Source organism: Balaenoptera physalus (assembly GCF_965194825.1).
Source record: "Balaenoptera physalus genome assembly, chromosome: 9".
In the NCBI taxonomy this organism is placed as follows: domain Eukaryota; kingdom Metazoa; phylum Chordata; class Mammalia; order Artiodactyla; family Balaenopteridae; genus Balaenoptera; species Balaenoptera physalus.
In genome coordinates, this window is record NC_138888.1 from 17,972,154 (window position 1) to 17,993,181 (window position 21,028).

At 39.6% G+C, this 21,028-nt stretch overlaps 1 long non-coding RNA gene across 1 annotated transcript in view; it reads right to left on the bottom strand.

Annotated features, from left to right (window-relative positions):
* LOC309666993 overlaps positions 1 to 19,266 on the bottom strand; it is a 141,083-nt gene extending 121,817 nt beyond the window's left edge. The window contains exons 1-2 of the long non-coding RNA XR_014267457.1: positions 18,452 to 19,266; positions 14,470 to 18,132 (exon numbers count right to left, since the gene is read on the bottom strand). This is a non-coding gene — a long non-coding RNA (uncharacterized lncRNA). The remainder of the gene's footprint in view (positions 1 to 14,469; positions 18,133 to 18,451) is intronic.
* Between the last annotated feature and the right edge of the window lie 1,762 nt (positions 19,267 to 21,028).

The window sequence follows — 21,028 nt, forward strand, 5'->3', positions numbered from 1 at the left end:
CTATGAGTTATTTTTTTCTATATTAGGTTTTGGTTTTCATTTTAGTGTGGCACATCTGTTAACACATATATAGTGAACTCTGATCTTATTTTTAAAAAATTTTTAAACCAAATTTCATAGAATTTCTCATAGTTCCCCAAAGATGCTGAAAATTTAGTCTCAGAATATGACCACAGTTAACAAATTCATTTCCAAAAGTTCATGTGTTAGAATTACATTCTTAAAAGAGATGAGTGTATCATAATTTCCCAAAGCAATACGTCAGCTACAGCTTAAAGACAAACAATCCAAAAACTAGAAGATATCTCTGAAGTGCCAAGGACATTAAGGAGCCTAAATGTGGAAGAAGGGCAGGCCCTGAGCACTGTGGAAATTCATCTGGCTCTGAAGATGGGCTGCAGCTCCATCCAAGTGTCCCTGCTCAGCTGAGAGCCCTTGGATAAGCCACAGTCCTCACGAAGCCTAAACTCTCTTATAATTTAAAATGGAAATAACTCTCAATGCAGAGTGCTTTGTGAACACTGAATGAGATAATGTGTGTTAAAGCACACCATGGAGTTATACTTCTTACCTCTACGTATATAAATGTAAGTTTTGTTGCCATTATTATTATTTTATTCAAAGTCCCTAACTATTAAATAAACTGAGGAATAATCACAGTGGGACGATTTTTTTTTTAAATAGCATTTAACAGCATACATCCTTTTCTCTGTTGCATCAAGCTCAATTCTGCTAGTGCCTAATTATTTTTTAAAAGGTTGGTATCCTGGAGTGAGACTACATGCTCTATCACTAGTATTTAAACCCTAAGGAGTTAGGATTTTATTTCAAGCAGTTTTGTTTTGTTTTTTTTAAGTCACTGAATTTAAACTCCAATAGTACCAAAGAGTTAAGGCAATCTAATAGTTCTCAATTTTAGGAATTTCTTAACTCCTGGGAAAGTTTGGGTTGGGGACAATGTGATACTATTGGAGAAACAGTTAGGAGGTTTGAAAGTCTCCCGAAGTTTAACATAGGTAAATACTTCTACTATTTTTGTCTACTATTTTTCAGAAATCTGCCAAAGAAATATGAACTGGATTACTGGATTAAAAAATCCAGTAACCTTATTTCCATCACATTAGAGGAAAAATAGCAAAAATATAAGCAAATCAAACATATAAGGAAATATACAAACAATTACTTAAAGAATCTTCTAAATCAGGCCACATTGATGGTTTTTCATTTATTCACCCATATAAAGTACATTTAATGTAGTGTTTCTTAACCTTTGGGGCAGGGAGGGCAGAAGGTATGATTTCTGGTTTTGCAAATCCTATGAAAATTTTAAAAGTCTGCTTCACCTGGATGACTCCTTATAACCAAGAGTTAACATATAAATAAAATTATTCAGGGCTTCCCTGGTGGCGCAGTGGTTGAGACTCTGCCTGCCAATGCAGGGAACAGGGGTTCGAGCCCTGGTCTGGGAAGATCCCACATGCCACGGAGCAACTAGGCCCGTGAGCCACAACTACTGAGCCTGCGCGTCTGGAGCCTGTGCTCCGCAACAAGAGAGGCCACGATAGTGAGAGGCCCGCGCACCGCGATGAAGAGTGGCCCCCGCTTGCCACAACTAGAGAAAGCCCTTGCACAAGAAACGAAGACCCAACACAGCCATAAGTAAATAAAAATTCAAAAAAAAAAAATTATTCAAAGTTTTCCGAGAGAAAATGAGTGGGATAATTGAAACCTCACAAAGGGGGTGTAGCCACGAGGAATGCAGAAACCTGGCTGTGGCCGCGAGGACCATATTCATGTTGTGACCAGATAGACCGACTTTATATATGGCATCTACAGTAGGTATGGAAGTAAATAAGCCCTGAAGAATTTCCACATATAGTATTTTGAAAAAATTAACATTGTATTTTGAGGTGCTCTATTACATTAATCAGCTTTTCAAAACAAATGGTGATTTAAATTCATGCTCACTGTTTAAAGGAAAAATAACCAAAACAATAATAACAAATCAAACAATGGTCCATCATACGCAAAACTGTAAGACTCAAATTGACAACTGAAAAAAAACTGCTCAAGCAGAGTTTTTTTTTTTTAATTCTTAAGCATGAAGCCAGTTTCAGCAAAACAACATCACCCATTATGTTAAATTATAGTTGTTAGGACCACTTGGATTGATTACATAAATTGGCAGCATTTACTATACATTTCGTTTGGTCTTCTGTATAATAGCTTTGTATGAAGGAGTTCATATTTACTTTCAAGTTTGTGGGTGTAGATCTACGTACAAATAGATGATATTAGAACATGTGTTTTTGAGTCAACACCGGAGACTCCTTTTTTTAAACTTTAAAAAGTGTACTTCTATTACTTCATTCTGAAAAATACTAGATGTTGTGCCTGGCTCCAGGGATACAAAGATGTAAAACATCTGGAGAGACCCTTCTCCGGAGGCATGTGTCATCTGCGCTGGAAGAGGGAAACACATATAAACACATCCATGTAAAATATGAGGTTGTGTGAAAACAAGTGGGTGTCTAGAAAAGGGAGAGACTAAAAATCTACTTTTTTCTATTTTGGAGCAACTAAATGAACAACATATATTACCTTTTTTTCCCAAGCTATTAACAAGCATACTGCAGGGTAACTTTCCCAATCATCGTCTGTTTTACTAGAGAACTAAAGTGAAAATTGCAATCTGTCTGCTGTAGAACATACTGGAGCATGATCTCAAACTGATTACAGACTTGTCGAATTGTATCAGCATCGATTTATAACGCAGGGCCCTGCGGCGTATCAGTGTGGTGCCATTTCTTAAATGCAGCGCTCAGGCTCTTGAACTGGATCCTGGGACAATCCCATGTGAGCTTTTAAGCATCACTTTTATTACAATCAGGTTGCTGTTTGGACCCTTCAGAGGTTTCTGCAGAACCATTTGAGGGGTGGCAGTGGAGGAGGGTACTTGTAGGATCCTGAGTTTCTTCACTGAGCTAAAATGCTGTCAGGGGTATAAAAATCATTGAACAACAGCCTATGTTAAAAATCGTATTCCTAATCTTACAAATGCATCTACTGAAACAAAAAGTAATTCTATAAGATCATGCATTAATGTTTGCATTACCAGAAAAGGATAGGAAATACACATTTTAGACCAAAATGAAAAAAGCTTTCCAGAGTAGGATGGTATGATTAAGTCATACTCTTCGGAACCGTTGCTTAAGAGAAATTTGGTTCATTCATTCATTCATTAATACATATTCACTGAATTCCTACTATGTGTCAGGCACTGTAGTTAGCCATGTGACATGGCATTAGCTGATCATTACTATTAGTACATTTAAAGAAAAGGAAAATCCTAAAACCAAAATGAGGTACATTTTAATTTACAGAAATCACTTGCTGCTTCCTAAATAAATTAGGTAAACGATGCACAAGCTTCACCAGGTTTTACTCTGACAAAAATAGTAATCAAGGTGGCTAGGAAAACAACACTATTATGAAGCACTGCCATTTCACCCGAGCCATTCAGGAAACATCTTTCCTTTGATGTTTACACCCACTAAGTGATAGAACTCCTCTGTCCAGTGGATAGATCAGACACCTCTACCGCTGCACAAATATCATTCAAGAGAAAACACTATCGCCCAACTTGATTACATGGAAATTGGTTTTGTACAATAGAAGCCTTTTTGTTCAGACTACTATGGCCTCCTATGGTGTAACTTTCTTTACAGACTTAATAGACTAGAGATGGATTTTGAATTTCACACATATACACAAAAGGCTCATTACCATTTACATTTGTGCATGGCTAACAGAAAGGACCAGGAGCTACCGCAAATCATTAAAGCCGAAAAATGAAATTGAACAGAGGTAAGGAAAGCCTGTTTTCTTAAAGCTCATTTAGTATGGATTAACGTTAATTATAACAGGATAGTCCAACCTATAAAGAAAAACTGTGCTTTGTTTCTAGATGTTCAGAAATGTAGATAGGATCCTGGTTTAATTTTAAAGTTCATTTTAACATCTGGACATTGGGATGCTAGTTTGTCAAACATTCATTTCTAAAAAATAAGTCTGAACTTGAAATGTTGATTCTAATTAGAAATGAAACAAATAGTTTTCAGGCAAGAGAATAAGAAATAATGGAGGTAAAGGAAGGGATATAGAAAAACCACATGTGTACTTAATTTCTCCACCTGAAAGCATTGAAATTCTTACTCACCCTCAGTGGGTCCAGAGGCCACCCTAACTCCCATACCCCACCTCCCATGGATTTGGAGACGCTGCTGCTTCCACATCCCTTCTGTTCTCCCCATACAAGCCCCATGCTCCTGGTCTCCTCAACTCTTCTGGTTTCCCTCTTTCTCCTTACTCATGTGTGAGAGTACACCTGCCTCGGGATGTGTGGGAGTAAGTGGGAAAGAAAGAAAGTCTCCACCATGACTCTGAGAATTACGGGGAAGGACACACCAATTGACATCCTACCTCCTCCTAGCTGCCTCCCTTTCTTAGGACCTCTTCTCACCCACGATGCCCTCGAGTCCAGCAACTTATATTCCAATCCTCTTAAACTCTAATCCCAGCCTCAGCTCCTGGGCCCAACGGGCACACATCTGGAAAGCCCCTCTCCAAGCTCCAGACAGAAGTTGGAGATATGTTCCAGCTCCTCGGGTTGGGAAGAGTAGGACTGAGATTCATAAACATAAGGTTGTCTTTTACTGTTAGAAGGCTCCTTCACACAAAAGCAGTTGCCCTTGGATAAGATTCACTTGGAATTTGTAAACTCTTTCTTTCTGGCCCTGTTCCTACAGTTTTGTCTGCATTGCTAGTAGTGAGTAGCAAAAACAGAATGTACGGAGGAGTCAGATAAAAGTAGGTGAATCTGACATTTCAATGTATTAAGACATCAGATTGACCATGTAGGATGAAAGGGTCCCAAGGGGTAACTGTAACTTTCTGGTGTCACAGTCCTAAATCCAGATTCTGGATTATAACCAAGTTCCTAATGTCATCAGTGATGGGACATGCTGCTTCTTCCCTCCAGGCCAGAGACAGGTCCAGGCAAGCGGTGATTGGTCCGGGATACTGAAGGGGCATACCCATGTTTATCACAAAACTCATCCACTGTTTTTTATCTTCCTGTATCCTAGAAGGAGTGATGGATGTTTGGAGGAATGATATATGTAGGCATTTGCCAGGTGAAGCACATTGGCATTTGTCTCAGTTGTCTTACATGACTCTTTGTGAGAGACCTGTATGGGGGCTCTCTAATCCAGCACACTAAAATTGACTTTTAATTATGGAAGTATAACTAACACACAATAACTGCACCTGTTTAAAGAACACAATGTGCTAAGTTTTGACATATGCGTGCCCCCATGAAACCATCTTCCCATTCAAGATAGTGAGCATATGTATCAACTCCTAAAGTTTCTTCATGCCCCTTTGCCCAGCACACTCAAATTTCCAGCATTATTTCAATGGAAGAAACCATCTGGTTTATTCTCCAAAATGTACCACAGTATCAGTTCAATTCCATATGACATTACCTTCCACTGAAGTATCTAGAACTCAAGTTTCTAACTGTCCAGAGCTCAAAATGGTTTGGCTTATTCCATTAAAGAGATGTGTTCATGCGTGTCCGTGTGTGTTCACATAACTAGGTACACACCCTTACATCTTAATGTAATATGCAATCGAAATAGTGGTTCTTCCAAAAAATAAGTTACATTTTTTTTTAACTAAAGCAAAATTTTGGAAAGATTTCTTCTCACTGAAGTCTTTTCTTTTCACCAGATGGAACCAACCTTTCTGGCACATCTTAGTTACAGATTTAGAAACGCGATTATTTGAGCTTCAATTAGCCATTCAGATTATTATGCAAAACAGTCAACTTCATGGGATTGGAAGGACACAAACGGGGGCCAAACAATGAGCTCTTGTCACTCTTGCTGTGTGAAAATTGAATGATAACACTCACAACAGGGGTGTCAGGCTCTGTGAACTGGTAGCTGGGATGCTGTTACCCTGACAGTTCCTGGGCACCACACAAAAACCAGGCTCCCCGGAGGTTACAATGATTCAACCAACCCCTTCACAACTGATTGTTTTCTGGGTAGCATCTTTCTACAAACCATACAACTATGGTTTTAAAAAAGAGAACTTTCTGTCTTTTCATATTTCTAAGAGTGACTTTTTTCCTGCATACCAGGTAGCATGACCTTAGCTGAGAGAAAAGACTATTTAGTAAGAAAAAAAAAAACAAACCACTGTGGTTCATGTCAGAGGCCACTAGCTTTATGAAGAAACCTCTTCCCTTGCCACATGGCAACAGGAAGGAGCATCAATCAATCAATCAATCAATACTTGCTGAGACCAGATGTAGCCACTTTCCTTCACTACTGCAGTTGTCAGATTTATGAAACAAACAGTTTTCTTGAGCCTGAAATGAAATACTTTCTATTACTACTGCGTATGTAGCCTCACAGAATACTGGACCATTCACTTGTTCCATAAATATGTATCGAATTTCTACTATGTTCAAGGCATTATGGGGCATATAAATATGAATATGACATAATGTGGCTCTCAGGGAGTTTACATCATGGCAGAAATGCATATGGCACTCAAGAGAGCATTTAACTATGGTGGTGATGGAAGAAGAGAAATCTGGCAGGAAGTCTGAAGCAAAGGCTTTCAGATCTAAGGCAGTTAGGGATAAGCTAGGCAAGGTTTCCATTTTAACTAACAACTTTCTCTTTGTAACCTGATCTGACTTCCATTATTAGACCTGTTAGGTGTCTTTGCTTTTTTTGTCTCTGTGTCTCTTTCCTGAACTAGACTAGAGCCCCTTTGAGGCCATGGACAAACTTATCTTTTATGTCTTTGTATCAGCATACAGTAGGTGATCTTGTGTTGCTGAATGAACAGAACACACTGGAAAATACATCATCTTCAGCACATGACTTTCAGGCCAGCCTGATGATAGTAGATTGCTTTCTAGGGATGGTTTAGAAGCAGCCCTACTGTCCTTTCATGAGGGAGAACTCTGTTTAATTTGCTACTTCCACGATGTATTCCCAATAGGAAAAAGCATTTTTTTCTGTTTATAAAATAAATGTAGCTTCATTATATACAGTTTAGCATACACATAGAAAACCATAAAAAAATTGTCCTTTGTACTCTGCTCACTAAGATTATGGCCCATTTTCTTGTCTTTTTATGTAGTAATATTACATAAGTACTCTGTACACATTTAATATTTTAATACCACTTGAATATATATGTATAATTAATTAATACTTTGATCTGGTAATTTATTCATCTTTCTAACATATTTTTAGTAGTACAGTCCCATAAACAAAAGGGGCATATTAAGCTTGAGCTCTAAAAGGAGATTGTTCACTCTTAATCTGCTATCAGAGTGTGTTGTTTTTTTTTTTATCATCTCATTCAGAATGGAATTGAAGCCAGATTAAATACTCTGCTACCAGTTCTATTCTGGGTATAAATCATGTGACACTCACCCAAGATATTCAGTCCCCCCCCCACTTGACCCCTGGGAGGGGTACCCTTCAACCAAGATGGCAGGACTACCATCTGGGACATTTTCAGTAAAGAGCAAAGGCCAAGCCCCAGATCTCTTATAGGCACAGACCTTTCAGAAGAAATAAAGTTGTTTAGGAACGCTCCAAAGTGCTTTATTAAAAGAGTTATTAAACAGACAAACAAAATGTTAGAGCATGTCCTTCCCTTCCCATGCCTCAAAGCCCTCCCACGCCTTTCCTGCTCCCAGCTTCTTTCTGGAATCATTTCCCTACACCGTCTGCCTCAGGCATCATCTCCATTGCAATGCCCTTCCTGGTAGCTACTGCCACCTAAGTTAGAGTTGAACACTCCCTACTTGGTGCCCTCATTATTCCCATCCTTGCTTTTCCTACAATGCCATGGACACCTGGACACACCGATTAGATTGTATGTCTTAGTCTCACTCTTCAACAATTGAGTCTTGAAGGGACAATATTGCGACGTTCATTTTTATATTCCCACTGTTCAGCATAGCACTTGTCACACAGAGGCGAACCTCATGTTTGCTGACTGAATAGCTGACTGCATGAGGTCCTAAAGGGCACACGACAGTTGGAAAGGCAGAAGTGGACATGGGGAGCCCACTGCATAATCAGATTCACTGAGCTCTAAGAAGGGTCACTTTACCAATCTTTGGCATGAAGCCTTGCGTTAACACCATGCTGTGGAATCTACACAAAAGAAACAATTTCCCAATGTTTTTCTAAGTAAGAGTCGCCAGAGATGGCCTATTGGGTAGGTACTTAGGCCTGTTCATCCCTTTCAATGCAAAGGCTGACATCGTTTTTCCAGCCTCTCCTCAAATGCTATGCCTGATTCTCAGCAGGGGATCATTCACTCAGACCTTCCCTGTTTCCCTGTGAATACTCAAAATTTGAGGAAAACATTTAAGACCTCCCTTCTTGCCAACTACAGCTCCCTCTGGCCTTTTCACTGCTAAACATTGATATTTTCGGAGCAAGTTTCACCAGAAAAAAGAAGCCAAATGAAATTTGCATGCCAAAGGTACACATATCATTTTAGGCATGCAAATTATTGTTTTTAGAAGAATAAAAGGCTGTAAATATTTTGAGAAGTGGGCCCCTAGTGCCTCTTAAGTATTCTAAACTACACTGTGTGCTTCATAATTATGTAATATATAGAATACCAGCTGCTTTGAATGGTACTCTGGAGGTTTGGATGATATCAGAAAGCTCTCCTCCCCCAGTGAGAGCCATAGTCAAGCAAGCAATACATTAAGCCAGATCCAATTGACATTGAGTTGCTGGATTTTAACACACTTTAAAACAGATGTTTAGTCTACGTGGTGTGGTTACAGAAGAGCATGTTTTTGCCTAAAAAAATAGAGTCCTATGAAGTTGTATACCTATAAAGTATATTAATATTTATTATCTCATTAACATCCATCTGAAGGGATACATACATAGGTTTACTTTTGCATATACGTGAATATACTCATATGTTACATATTTAAATATTTCTATCTTTGCATTCAAAAACACACATACATTTAGTTAAAAGACAAAACCCTAGTGAGAGGAACCAAGATGGCGGAATAGAAGGACATGCTCTTACTCTCTCTTGCAAGAACACCAGAATCACAACTAGCTGCTGGACAATCATCAACAGGAAGACACTGGAACTCACCAAAAAAGATACCCCACATCCAAAGACAAAGGAGAAGCCACAATGAGATGGTAGGAGGGGTGCAATCACAGTAAAATCAAATCCCTTAACTGCTGGGTGGGTGACTCACAGACTGGAGAACACTTATACCACGGAAGTCCATCCACTGGAGTGAAGGTTCTGAGCCCCATGTCAGGCTTCCCAACCTGGGGGTCTGGAAACAGGAGGAGGAATTCCTACAGAATCAGACTTTGAAGGCTAGTGGGAATTGATTGCAGGACTTCTACAGGACTGGGGGGAACAGAAACTCCACTCTTAGAGGGCACACACAAAGTAGTGTGCACATCGGGACCCAGGGGAAGGAGCAGTGACCCCAGGGGAGACGGAACCAGACCTACCTGCTAGTGTTGGAGGGTCTCCTGCAGAGGTGGGGGGTGGCTGTGGCTCACAATGTGGACAAGAACACTGGTAGCAGAAGTTCTAGGAAGTAATCCTTGACAAGAACCCTCCCAGAGTCTGTCATTAGCCCCACCAAAGAGCCCAGGTAGGCTCCAGTGTTGGGTTGCCTCAGGCCAAACAACCAACAGGGAGGGAACCCAGCCCCACCCATCAACAGTCAAGCGGATTAAAGCTTTACTGAGCTCTGCCCACCAGAGCAACAGCCAGCTCTACCCACCACCAGTCCCTCCCATCAGGAAACTTGCACAAGCCTCTTAGATAGCCTCATCCACCAGAGGGCAGACAGCAGAGGCAAGAAGAACTACAGTCCTGCAGCCTGTGGAACAAAAACCACATTCACAGAAAGATAGACAAGATGAAAAGGCAGAGGGCATGTACCAGATGAAGGAACAAGATACAACCCCAGAAAAACAAATAAATGAAGTGGAGATAGGCAACCTTCCAGAAAAAGAATTCAGAATAATGATAGTGAAGATGATCCAAAACCTCGGAAAAAGATTGGAGGCAAAGATCGAGAAGTTGCAAGAAATGTTTAAAAAAGACTTAGAAGAATTAAAGAACAAACAAACAGAGGTGAACAATACAATAACTGAAATGAAAACTACACTAGAAGGAATCAATAGCAGAATAACTGAGGCAGAAGAACAGATAAGTGGCCTGGAAGACAGAATGGTGGAATTCACTGCTGCAGAACAGAATAAAGAAAAAAGAATGAAAAGAAATGAAGACAGCCTAAGAGACCTCTGGGACAACATTAAATGCAAAAACATTCCCATTATAGGGGTCCCAGAAGGAGAAGAGAGAGAGGAAGGACCAGAGAAAATATTTGAAGAGATTATAGTCGAAAACTTCCCTAATATGAGAAAGGAAATAGCCACCCAAGTCCAGGAAGCACAGCGAGTCCCATACAGGATAAACTCAAGGAGAAACATGCTGAGACACATAGTAATCAAACTGGCAAAAAATTAGAGACAAAGAAAAATTATTGAAAGCAGCAAGGGAAAAATAACAAATAACATACAAGGGAACTCCCATAAGGTTAACAGCTGATTTCTCAGCAGAAACTCTACAAGCCAGAAGGGAGTGGCATGATATATTTTAAGTGATGAAAGGGAAGAACCTACAACCAAGATTACTCTACCCAGCAAGGATCTCATACAGATTCAATGGAGAAATCAAAAGCTTTACAGACAAACAATAGCTAAGAGAATTCAGCACCACCAAACCAGCTCTACAACAAATGCTAAAGGAACTTCTCTAAGTGGGAAACACAAGAGAAGAAAAGGACCTACAGAAGCAAACCCAAAACAATTAAGAAAATGGTCATAGGAACATACATATCGATAATTACCTTAAACGTGAATGGATTAAATGCTTCAATCAAAAGACACAGGCTTGCTGAATGGATACAAAAACAAGACCCATCTATATGCTGTCTACAAGAGACCCACTTCAGACCTGGGGACACATACAGACTGAAAGTGAGGGGATGGAAAAAGATATTCCATGCAAATGGAAATCAAAAGAAAGCTGGAGTAGCTATACTCATATCAGATAAAATAGACTTTAAAATAAAGAATGTTACAAGAGACAAGGAAGGACACTACATAATGATCAAGGGATCAATCCAAGAAGAAGATGCAACAATTATAAATATATATGCACCCAACATAGGAGCACCTCAATACATAAGGCAACTGCTAACAGCTATAAAAGAGGAAATCAACAGTAACACAGTAATAGTGGGGGACTTTAACACCTCCCACCAATGGACAGATCATCCAAAATGAAAATAAATAAGGAAACAGAAGCTTTAAATGACACAATAGACCGGATAGACTTAATTGATATTTATATGACATTCCATCCAAAAACAGCAGATTACACTTTCTTCTCAACTGCGCACGGAACATTCTCCAGGATAGATCACATCTTGGGTCACAAATCAAGCCTCAGTAAATTTAAGAAAATTGAAGTCATATCAAGCATCTTTTCTGACCACAACGCATTGAGATTAGAAATGAATTACAGGGAAAAAAACGTAAAAAACACAAACACATGGAGGCTAAACAATACGTTACTAAATAACCAAGAGATCACTGAAGAAATCAAAGAGGAAATCAAAAAATATCTAGAGACAAATGACAATGAAAACACGATGATCCAAAACCTATGGGATGCAGCAAAAGCAATTCTAAGAGGGAAGTTTATAGCTATAAAAGCCTACCTGAAGAAACAAGAAATATCTCAAATAAAAAATCTAACCTTGCACCTAAAGGAACTAGAGAAAGAAGAACAAACCAAACCCAAAGTTAGCAGAAGGAAAGAAATCATAAAGATCAGAGCAGAAATAAATGAAATAGAAACAAAAAAACAATAGCAAAGATCAAGAAAACTAAAAGCTGGTTCTTTGAGAAGATAAACAACATTGATAAACCATTAGCCAGACTCATCAAGAAGAAAAGGGAGAAGACTCAAATCAATAAAATTCGAAATGAAAAAGGAGAAGTTACAACAGACACCGCAGAAATACAAAGCATCCTAAGAGACTACCACAAGCAACTCTATGCCAATAAAATGGACAACCCGGAAGAAATGGACAATTTCTTAGAAAGGTATAACCTTTCAAGACTGAACCAGGAAGAAATAGAAAATATCAACAGACCAATCACAAGTCATGAAATTGAAACTGTGATTAAAAATCTTCCAACAAACAAAAGTCCAGGACCAGATGGCTTCACAGGTGAATTCTATCAAACATTTAGAGATGAGATAACACCCATCCTTCTCAAACTCTTCCAAAAAGTTGCAGAGGAACGAACACTCCCAAACTCATTCTATGAGGCCACCATCACCCTGATACCAAAACCAGACAAAGATACTACAAAAAAAGAAAATTACAGACCAATATCACTGATGAATATAGATGCAAAAATCCTCAACAAAATACTAGCAAACAGAATCCAACAACACATTAAAAGGATCACACACCATGATCAAGTGAGATTTATCCCAGGGATGCAAGGATTCGTCAATATATGCAAATCAATCAATGTGACACATCATATTAACAAATTGAAGGATAAAAACCATATGATCATCTCAATAGATGCAGAAAAAGCTTTTGACAAAATTCAACACGCATTTATGATAAAAACTCTCCAGAAAGTGGGCATAAAGGGAACCTACCGCAACATAATAAAGGCCATATACAAGAAACCCACAGCAAACATCATTGTCAATGGTGAAAAACTGAAAGCATTTCCTCTGAGATCAGGAACAAGACAAGGATGTCCACTCTCACCACTATTATTCAACATAGGTTTGTAAGTCCTAACCACGGCAATCAGAGAAGGAAAAGAAATAAAAGGAATACAAATCGGAAAAGAAGAGGTAAAACTGTCACTGTTTGGAGATGACATGGTACTATACATAGAGAATCCTAAAGATGCCACCAGAAAACTGCTAGAGCTAATCAATGAGTTTGGTAAAGTTGCAGGATACAAAATTAATGCACAGAAATCTCTTTCATTCCTACATATTAATGATGAATAATCTGAAAGAGAAATTAAGGAAACACTCCCATTTACCACTGCAACACAAAGAATAAAATACCTAGGAATAAACCTACCTAGGGAAACAAAAGACCTGTAGGCAGAAAACTGTAAGACACTGATGAAAGAAATTAAAGATGATACCAACAGATGGAGAGATATACCATGGTATTGGATTGGAAGAATCAACATTGTGAAAATGACTATACTACCCCAAGCAATCTACAGATTCAATGCAATCCCTATCAAACTACCACGGGCATTTTTTACAGAACCAGAAGAAAAAATTTCACAATTGTATGGAAACACAAAATACCCCGAATAGCCAAAGCAGTCTTGAGGGAAAAAAAACAGAGCTGGAGGAATCAGACTCCCTGACTTCAGACTATACTACAAAGCTACAGTAATCAAGAGAATATGGTACTGGCACAAAAACAGAAACATAGATCAATGGAACGAGATAGGAAGCCAGAGATAAACCCACGCACCTATGGTCAACCAATCTATGACAAAGGAGGCAAAGATATACAATGGAGAAAAGACAGTCTCTTTAATAAGTGGTGCTGGAAAAACTGGACAGCTACATGTAAAAGAATGAAATTAGAACACTCCCTAACACCATACACAAAAATAAACTCAAAATGGATTCGAGACCTAAATGTAAGACCGGACACTATAAAATTCTTAGAGGAAAACATAGGAAGAACACTCTTTGACATAAATCACAGCAAGATCTTTTTTGATCCACCTCCTAGAGTATTGGAAATAAAAACAAAAATAAACAAATGGGACCTAATGAAACTTCAAAGCTTTTGCACAGCAAAGGAAACCATAAACAAGACGAAAAGACAACCCTCAGAATGGGAGAAAATATTTGCAAACGAATCAACGGACAAAGGATTAATCTCCAAAATATATAAACAGCTCATGCAGCTCAATATTAAAGAAACAAACAACCCAATCCGAAAATGGGCAGAAGACCTAAATAGACATCTCTCTAAAGAAGACATACAGATGGCCAAGAAGCACATGAAAAGCTGCTCAACATCACTAATAATTAGAGAAATGCAAATCAGAACTACAATGAGGTATCACCTCACACCAGTTAGAATGGGCATCGTCAGAAAATCTACAAACAACAAATGCTGGAGAGGGTGTGGAGAAAAGGGAACCCTCTTGCACTGTTGGTGGGAATGTAAATTGATAGAGCCACTATGGCGAACAGTATGGAGGTTCTTTAAAAGACTGAAAATAGAATTACCATATGATTCAGCAATCCCACTACTGGGCATGTACCCAGAGAAAACCATAATTCAAGAAGACACATGCACCCCAATGTTCATTGCAGCACTATTTACAATAGCCAGGTCATGGAAGCAACCTAAATGCCGATCGACAGACGAATGGATAAAGAAGATCTGGTACATATATACAATGGAATATTACTCAGCCATAAAAAGGAACAAAATTGAGTCATTTGTTGAGACGTGGATGGATCTAGAGACTGTCATACAGAGTGAAGTAAGTCAGAAAGAGAGAAACAAATATCGTATTTTAACGCATGTATGTGGAACCTAGAAAATGGTACAGATGAACCGGTTTGCAGGGCAGAAGTTGAGACACAGATGTAGAGAAGAAACGTATGGACACCAAGGGGGGAAAACCCCGGGGGGGTGGGAATGGTGGTGTGCTGAATTGGGCGATTGGGGTGACATGTATAAACTGATGTGTATAAAATTGATGACTAATAAGAACCTGCTGTAGAAAAAAAAAAAGACAAAACCCTAGATGCTTCTTTTCAACTATGACAAAGAGCAGAGATACATTTGAGCTTCTGGAGAAAAGAGTAAAGCATACTAATGCTTTCCATGGGGCCCCATGCCTGTCACAACTGTAGGCATCTTTCTGAAGCCTTCATAAAAGGATAGGTTAATTATTTACAGTCTTAAAAATCCCCTTCCTATTTGCATATATTGTGAAAAAATATGAACCATGTAAGAACTTTGACTATAAAGAGAAAAAGAATGGGGCAAAGACGCTTGACTTCTCCTTCTGGGATTTCACACATGGCCAAGCCCAACAAGGAAATGGTAATTTAACAGAATGCTTTCAGAATAAAAAGACAGAGAGATAAGAAATGAAAAGTCCCATAGCCTCCAGAATTACAATGTAGGCCTGGTTCTGCAACCATCAGCTTCCCCTTGGAAATCACTGGTCTTGAGTTCAAAGTGTTACTTCTGCAATTTCTTTTAGAAAAATGGAAAACTGTAGCTGTCGCCAAAGACCAGAGCAAAAGAAGGATTGTCGTTTCTAGAACAATAGAAAATAGGAGTTCTATTCATGAAACTCAATGGAACAAGTCACTCAGAACTTAATTTGGCTAAAGCTGCCTTCAAGAAACAGGCATTGGAGTCAGCCTGTATTTGATTCCAGCTGTATAACTTACTAACGGTGTGACCTTAAGCAAGTTACCTGACCTTTCTGAGACTCAGTTTTCTCATCTGTCAAAGGGCGACAATACTTACCTTGAAGTGAGATATCCTGATACAGTTCTTGCATCTTACGGGGGAAACACTAACAGGCAAGTCCTTACACAGGCCTTCCTACAATTTCCCAAATTGGTAGAGTCACAAAGTACTGTTAGTAATCGACCAGTCTGTATGTCGGCACTGCACATTCTTTGTGGTTTCAATTCTATTTGAGTTTGAGCAGAAAAATGTACCTAGGAGAAGACTGAGATTGATAAGTTAACAGCTTGCAGAAGGTTTAAAAAAACTACCATGAATGGAAACACTTCCTATGCATCTGCTCTTATACATCTCTAGCGCCCTGTGTATCTGTTTCTCATGTAAAGTCCACACTGACTTTAACTCAAGCAGAAAAATTTGACTACTTTTTCATATATTACAAAAGACAGATAAGGCATGCTTACCTAATGATTTAGTGGTGTTACTCTTGTTCTAATAATTACTAATCACCAATGGTGCTAATATAGTGCTAATAATATTGCAAATTTATCTTTGTTCTACTGCCACTGTCAGTTACCAGTGGTGTGAAGACAATTGTATTAATAGGTAACGAGAGGCCAATATTGACAGGGGAATAAAACATTTTTTGAATAGAGATGTCTTGCGGTTTAATTTACCAGCATTCTCTTAGCTGCCATACATGTCCATGACAGCCACTCTGTCACAGCTACATTAAATTAGAGCCCTACATTTCCTCCTATCTAAAAATAATCTCCCCACAACCTTGTTTCTCATTCAACAAATATTTATCTAGTGCTTGTGATAAGCCAGACTCTCTTTCTCTTCCTCTCCATGAAGAACCATCAGGAACCCATGATCTATACCAGAATATCAAATTGCAGCCTCATGGGCTATGTCCCATCTGCAGACTTGCCTTGTTCAGTTTGGACAGAGTTTTTAAAAATTTGAGCCAACATTTTAAAATGTGAAAATTTCACATCAAAAAAACCCTGGATTGTCTGTTTCTTTTGAAAAATCAAAACCACTGGCAACACGGGGCTCACATTTCCACATGGAAATAACTGACTAGGGCTGAAGTGGGGTATGGGCGCTTCCACTCACCATATGCTTCTCCTACACACACGCGCGCGTGCGCTCACTCGCTCACGTGCACGTGCTCCTTTCAAGGACTGACCCCCTGACGCTGGAAGTCCAAGGTGGGTGTTTAAATTGCACCCTGTTCCACGTAACTACTCAGCCTCTGCACCCCAACACTCCTTCCTCACTTGCCACGCATTTCTGCCATTTGATCTCAAAGTAAATTTCATCCTCCTTATCAAACGCATGACCAGCCCAGTTGGTCCTTCTCCTTCTCCTCCCCAGACTCTCTATAATATCTGAATCCATTAACCAACCATGTTTTCTGGATTCCCCCTCCAGCTGGGCTTCTTGGGGTCTCTCCCTTGGTTTTCATCTGATATCCCCCCCGACCTCTTTCTTCTCCTCAGGCATGCTCACTGGTTACTCCACGCCACCCTTTCCATGGAAACTACAGCTTTTATCCTTTCGCCAGTTCTTATGACTACAGCAGCCTAGACAACCTCTACATTTCTATCTCCAGCTCAGGTTTCGGTCCTGGAAAGGAGATCTGTTTCTTGCACATCCCCAAACAGATGGCACCTTGAACTCAAGAGGTCAAAAGGTAAACTCGTGAGCGACCCCTACAGCTTATGGAGTTTTCTGGATCTTCATGATCACTGCCCAATCCTTCCAGGTACTCATTCCCAGTATCTAAAAACTTTCCTTGATCCTTTTGACTTGTGACAACTCCCTCCTCCATCTCTGCCAGACCCAGTCAGCTCTGTCATCTGAAGGACCCTTCTTTCTCCCTCCTCAGCCACTCCCAAGGCCACGAGCAGAGATGAGGCCTCACCAGCCCCTTCCATGGTCTCCAGTGCATCGGGCTTCTGATTACGCCCCTGGACACTACGCTCCTCCACTCAGATCCATCCTGCAGGTCAACAGCAGACAAATCTTCCCAAAGCACTGTCACTCTTCTGTTCAAAAGCTATCCGTGGTTCCACATTGCCTAACGAAAAGTTCCAAATTCCTTAACCTGAGGCTAATATAATGATACGGCCTCTACCTACTCTTTTTACCTTTTCTTCTCCTACACTCTTTCATGCCACAAAGAAACTAAACTCTGAGCTCTTCCTATTTTCTGAGCTTTCCTGCACTATACTTTTATCGTATTATTTCCTCCATTAAGAATAGATTGTTTTCCCCCCTTTGTTACCAGATGGTTAAATGTTGCGAATCCTTCCAGCTTTAGTTAAAATGTCCCCTCCATGAAATCCCTGGTACACCAAGTGGAAAAAAAAATCATTCGATTGTTACTCTTATACTATATAACATTTATTAAGTAATTAATAAATGCAGGGCTTCCCTGGTGGCGCAGTGGTTGAGAATCTGCCTGCCAATGCAGGGGACACGGGTTCGAGCCCTGGTCTGGGAAGATCCCACATGCCGCGGAGCAACTGGGCCCGTGAACCACAACTGCTGAGCCTGCGCGTCTGGAGCCTGTGCTCCACAACAAGAAAGGCCGCGATAGTGAGAGGCCCGCGCACCGCAATGAAGAGTGGCCCCCGCTTGCCACAACTAGAGAAATCCCTCGCACAGAAACGAAGACCCAACACAGCCAAAAATAAATAAATAATAAAAATAAGTAAATTAAAAATAAATAAATAAATAAATGCAGACATTGTACTTTCAACAACCTCATAAGGTATTATCACTGCACCAGTTTTAAAGATCAGAAAACAGGTTTGGAGAAGGTATATAACTTGTCCAGTGGTGCAAGGCAATCAATAGAGCACATGATTATATCCTCATTTATGGCAGTTAACGTGCCTGACTTGGGACTTTGTATATTTGATTATCAACTCCACCAGAGAGATATAAGCTACTTGAGGTCAAGGTGAATGCCATGTGTGAATACATTGTAGCACATCCACAGCACCTAGCACATGGGACGCACTTCAATGATATTTATGGAATTAATGAATTATATTACTTAACTTCTCTGTGCCACAGTTTTCTTTCCTGTAAAATGGAGATAATAAAAGCACCTTCGTTGTGCCCTTGTTGTTAGCATTCAGTGAGTAAATCGAGTAGAGTTCTCAGAACACTATACAGCACACAGCGTGTGCTACCTGAATGTTAGTTACACCAGGAGCTACCATGTTGATCGCTGCCGATTTGTGCCTCTTAAATGTCCGAGATGAAAGTGCTAACCCTAAGAGGAGAAGCATTTTAGCGTTATGCTAGGCTTGTACAGATTTTCTTCCATCTTTATTTACTGCCTTAATTTCTTTGGCAGGTGACTCAAAATCACCACATTCCCCAGGAGGTACTCAGAACCATCACTCTATGGTGCTGCCCAGTGGAATGGGACTAAGTCAGCACCACATGCCAGGTACTCCTGGGTCATGGACTCCTGAGGGCCAGGTAGAATCAAAAGGGTCAGTATCCTTTCACCAGCCTTTCCAGAAGATACCCCTTTAATAAGACCAGATTCACGGCATCTTCAGAAGGAATGATAAATATACTGACATTAATGTCTATGAGAGGCATAGGAATACGTCAGTATAATATGAATTTATGATGTAATTATAACTAGTGAAGAAACAGGAATAAATAATTACATGAAAATTGTTATCCTCGTAATAATAGAAGCTTTCTAGAAAAAAATATATCAAAAGACCTCTCTTAAGAAAACACATATATTAATATATTTAGGCACAAAATTTGGTTACATACATGAAGACACTAGTTTCAACTTTCTGTTTAGTCATTCAACTGACATTTGCTGGGTAAATGCTAGAGCTAGACACTGCTATGAACCAGGGATGCAAAGATGAATAATTAAGTCTTTGTATTCAAGAAATATATCCAGTGGTTCTCAGTGGGGGAGGAGGGTGACTTTGCCTCCAGAGGACATTTGGCAGTTTCTGGAGACATTTTTAGCTGTCCTGGCTGGATGGGGAGGTGGCGGGGTGGGAGGGGGGCAGTCAGTGCTACTGGCATCTAGTTAGTAGAGGCCAGAGATGCTGCTAAACATACTACAATGCACAGGACAGCCTCCAAGACAAAGGGTGACCTGGACCCACAAGTCGACGGTGTCAAGGTTAAGAAACCCTGATACAGACTTAGGGTGTTAAAACCTTATTCCTGATAATCTGAATCTGAGACTGGAAGTGAAATCAACATCTACACAGCCATATGCAATAGAAGAAATGAAGGACATTGTTCCACATTGAATTTTCTGTTATTTTGCCCACTTGATAAATTCTCTGGTGCCTCCATACTTTATTAATTGCATTTGTTCTTTAAAAAGAAAATGACCCAAAACTTTGTTTTCCCTAAGGCGCCACCCCAAGAGACATCAGCTTCAGAAACCCTGTTTCACTGATTCCCAGTGACTCAAGGGCAGAGCCGTGTGGCACGTTCTCCACAAAGTGGCTCCTCTGATGAGGTCTCCTCATGCCAGCTGGGCAGGGGACGGGGTCACCACACCCAGGCTACAGCTAGCTGAGTATCTGTAATCTGTCCCAGACCTGAGTTTCTGGATGAGATCTAAATTTCCATGTTAAAGAACAGCACTGAGATTTTTAGGTTCTGCAAACACCATCTGCTATAGAGAAAGGAACAACAAGAAAATAATGTAAATAGAAGAAACAGAAAGAGAAACCCATTTTGACAAATGGCAAAACAAGATAAGCACAGGTCTCCAGGACCTGTTTTACTGCAAAACGTTAAATTCTATTTTTTGCCATAACTCACTGTACACGCAATCCAAGATCCATTAAATTAAATCTTAGCATCGTAAACTTTGCTTCTATCATTTATAAATATATAACAAAATTATTGGATGGAATTCTCATCTTCTTTCAAAAGGCCTGCTTAATATGAGTCAATGCGGTGTTGGTTCAGGCCACATACATAGGAACGGGATCATTTTGTCACCACTGCCATTTGTATGTCTGTAAATCTGTGGCTCTGGATTCAAACTGCTGACCTAAGCAGAGCTGCTTCAAACCAAGAGATGAACTGGATTTTATATACAGCTGATGAAATAACATGAAAAGAACTACTATGATTCAATATATTACACATTTGTTTCATTTTTTTTGTTTTGAACTGGGAAAATAAAATAGTTGAAGTTTTGCTTAAAACTAAATTTTAAACAAGCCATTTTCCCAACAGGTCTAAACCTAGAGATACCAAGTTGATTCTGATAATTCCTTGGAAATAGTTTCACCCTCTTAGTGACAGGAC